A 4,593-nucleotide genomic window follows, 5' to 3' on the forward strand; every position below is an offset into this window, starting at 1 on the left:
ATATACAGAGTTCTAGCTACATGGCAGATGAGTCCAATGTATCCAGATACTGAGAGCTAGCTGCAAGTCAGAGTAGTCCATCATGTCCATATAAAGAGTTATAGCTACATGGCAGATGAGTCCGTGTCCATATACAGAGAACTAGCTACATGGCATAGTAGTACAACATTTCTATATACAGAGTTCTAGCTACATGGCAGATGAGATCAACGTGTACATACACAGAAAGCTAGCTACAATGCAGAGCAGTGCAACATTTCCATATACAGAGTTCTAGCTTCATGACAGATGAGTCCAACTTGTACATATACTGAGAGCTAGCTACATGGCAGAGTACTACAACATGTCCATATACAGGGTTCTAGCTGCATGGCAGATGAGATCAACGTGTCCATATACAGAGAGCTAGCTACATTGCAGAGTAGTGTAACATTTCCATATACAGAGTTTAATCTACATGGCAGATGAATCCACCGTATCCATATACTGAAAGCTAGCTACATGGCAGAGTAGTCCAACAAGTCCATATACTGAAATTTCGCTACATTGTCAATGAATCCAACATGTGTATACATAGAGATATAGCTACAAGGCAGAAGAGTCCAACATGTTCATACACAGAGAGCTAGCTACATGACAGATGAGTACAACACAATATATACTGAGAGTTATCTACGTGGTAGAGTAGTCCAACATGTGTATATTTAAAGGTCTAGCTACATGGCAGACAAGTTCAATATCTTCATATACAGAAAGCTACCTACATAGCAGATCGGTCCATCATATCCATGTACAGAGAGCTAGCTACATGGTAGAGCAGTGCAAAATTTCCATATACAGAGTTCTAGCTACTTGGCAGATGACTCCAATGTGTCCAAATACAGAGAGCTAGCTTCATGGCAGAGTATTCCAACATGTCCATATACAGAGTACTAGCTACATGGCAGATGATTCCAATATGTATATATAGAGGGCTAGCTAAAACGCAGATGAGTCCAACATGTTCATATACAGAGAGCTGGCTACATGTCTGATGAGTCCAACATGTCCATATACTGAGAGCTAGCTACATGACAGACGAGTCCAAAATGTCCTTATACAGAGAGCTAGATACATGGAAGTGTAGTGCAACATTTCCATTTACAGTGTTCTAGCTACATGACAGATGAATCCAACGTGTCCATATACTGAGAACTAGCTACATGGCAGAGTAGTTCAACATGTCCATATACAGTGTTCTACCTACATGGAAGATGAGTTCAACATGTCCATATACAGAGAGATAGCTACATTGCAGAGTAGTGTAACATTTCCATATACAGAGTTTTAGCTACATGACAGATAAGTCCAACGTATCCATATACTGAGAGCAAGCTACATGACAGAGTACTCCAAAATGTCCATATACAGAGTTCTAGCTGCATGGCAGATGAGTCCAGAATGTCCATATACTGAAAGTTAGCTACATTGTAGATTAATCCAACATGTGTATACATAGAGGGCTAGCTACAAGGCAGATGAGTCCAACATGTTCATACACAGAGAGCTAGCTACATGGCAGATGAGTACAACACATCATATACTGAGAGCTAGCTACATGATAGAGTAGTCCAAAATGTCCATATACATAGTACTAGCCACATGGCAGATGAGTTCAACATGTGTATATATATATAGGACTACCTACAAGTTAGATGAGTCCAACATGTTCATACAGAGAGAGCTGGCTATATGGCTGATGAATCTAACCTATCCATATACAAAAAGCTAGCTACATGGCAGACGAGTACAAATTGTCCATATACAGAGAGCTAGCCACATGGCAGAGTAATGCAACATTTCAATGTATGGAGTTCTAGCTGCATTGAAGATGAGTCCAATGTGTCTATATAATGAGAGCTAGCTATATGGCAGAGTATTCCAACATGTCTCTATACAGAATACTAGCCACATGACATGTGAGTCCAACATAAGTATATATAGAGGATTCACTACAAGGCAGATGAGTCCAGCATGTTCATACAGAGAGAGTTGGCTACATGGTTGATGTGACAAACATGTCCATATACTGAGACCTAGCTGCATTGCAGACAAGTCCAATATGTTCATATACAGAGAGTTACCAACATGGCAGGTCAGTCCACCATATAAATACACAGAGATCTAGCTACATGCCAGATGAGTACAAAATGTCTTTATACAGAGAGCTAGCTACGTGTCAGACAAGAGCAATATTTCCATATACAGTGTACTAGCTACATGGCAGATGAGTCCAACGTGTCCATGTACTAAGAGCTAGCTATATGGCAGAGTGGTCCAACATGTCTATATACAGTGTACTAGCTACAAGGCTGATGAGTCCAACATTTTCACCTACAGAGAGCTTGCTCCATGGCAGACAATTCCAATATGTTAATATACAGAGAGCTACCTATATGGCAGATCAGTCCAACATATCCATGTGGACAGAGCTAGCTACATGACAGACAAGTCCAAAATGTCCATATACAGAGGGCAAGCTACATGGCAGAGTAGTCCAACATGTTTATATATAAAGTACTAGCTAATAGGCAGATGAGTACAACATGTCCATATACTGAGTGTTAGCTTCGTGGCAGATAAATCCAACATGTGTATATTTAGAGGCCTACCTACAAGGTAGATGAGTCCAACTTGTTCATACACAGAGAGCTGGCTACAATGCTGATGAGTCTAACATGTCCATATACAGAGAGCTAACTACATGGCAGACAAGTCAAATATCTTTATATACAGAGAGCTATCTACATGGCAGAACAGTCCAACATATCCATGTAAAGAGAGCTAGCTACATGACAGACGAGTCAAAAATGTCCATATACAGAGGGAGCCACATGGCAGAGTAGTGCTACATGTCCATACACAGAGTTCTAGGTACATGTGAGACGAGTCCAAAATGTCCATATACAGAGAGCTAGCTACATGGCAGAGCAGTGCAACATTTCCATATACAGAGTTCTAGCTACATTGCACGTGAGTCCAACATGTCTATATACTGAGAGCTAGCTACATGGCAGAGTAGCCCAACATGTCCATATGCAGCATACTAACCACATGGCATATGAGTCCAACATGTGTTTATATAGAGGACTAACTACAAGGCAGTTGAGTCCAACATGTTCAAAAACAGAGAGCTGGCTACATAGCTGATGATTCCAATGTAAATATTGAGTTTTTAGCTACATCGCAGGTGTGTCTAACATGTCCATATACTGAGAGCTAGCTACATGGCAGAGTAGTCCAACATGTCCATATACTGTGTTCTAGCTACATGGCAGATGAGTCCAATATGGCCATATACTGAGAGTTAGCTTTATGGGAGATGAGACCAACATGTATATATTTAGAGGGCTAGCTACAAGGCAGATGAGTACAACTTGATCATACATAGAAAGCTGGCTACATGGCAGATGAGCCCAACATGTCCATACACTGGCAGTTAGCTAAGTGGCAGATGAGTCCAACATATGAATATTTAGAGGTATAGATACATGCCAGACAAGTCCAATATCTTCATACACAGAGAGCTAATTACATAGCAGATCAGTCCATCATTTCCATGTACAGAGTGCTAGCTACATGGCAGACGAGTACAAAATGTTCATATACAGAGAGCTAGCTACATGGCAGAGTAGTGCAACATTTCCATATACAAAGTTCTAGCTACTTGGCAGATAAGTCCAATGTGTCCATATACAGACAAGCCAGGTACATGGCAGAATAGTTCAACATTTCCATATACAGAGTTCTAGCTACATGGCAGAGTAGTACAACCTGTTCATATATTGAGGGCTAGCTAAATGGTAGATTAGTCCAACATGTCCATATACGGAGTTCTAGCTACATGGCTGTTGAGTCCAACATCTCCAAATCCTGAGAGTTTGCTTCATGGGAGATGAGTCCAACATGTGTATATTTTGATGGCCAGCTACAAGGCAGATGAGTCCAACTTGTTTATACACAGATAGCTGGCTAGATGGCAGATGAGTCCAACATGTCCATATACTGGGAGTTAGCTACCTGGCAGATGAGTCCAACATATGAATATTTAGAGGGCTAGCTAAATGGCAGACAAGTCTAACATCTTCATATACAGAGAGATATCTACATAGCAGATCAGTCCATCATATCCATGTACAGAGTGATAGCTACATGGCAGACGAGTACAAATTGTACATGTACAGAGAGCTGGCTACGTGGCATTGTAGTGTGATTTTTCCATATACAAAGTTCTATCTACTTGGCCGATGAGTCCATCTTATCCATAAACAGAGAGCCAGCTACATGGCAGAGTACTGCAACATTACCATATATAGATTTCTAGCTACATGGCAGAGTAGTCCAACGTGTCCATATACTGAGAGCTAGCTAAATGGCAGCGTAGTCCAACATGTCCATTTACAGTGTACTAGCTACATGGCAGATGAGTCCAACATGTCCATATTCTGAGAGTTAAATACATGGCAGATGAGTCCAACATGTGTATATTTAGAGGGCTAGCTACAAGACAGATGAGTCCAACATGTTCATACACAGACAGCTGGCTACATGGCT

This window comes from Chrysochloris asiatica, unplaced genomic scaffold (genome assembly GCF_000296735.1).
Source record: "Chrysochloris asiatica unplaced genomic scaffold, ChrAsi1.0 scaffold00408, whole genome shotgun sequence".
Lineage (NCBI taxonomy): Eukaryota > Metazoa > Chordata > Mammalia > Afrosoricida > Chrysochloridae > Chrysochloris > Chrysochloris asiatica.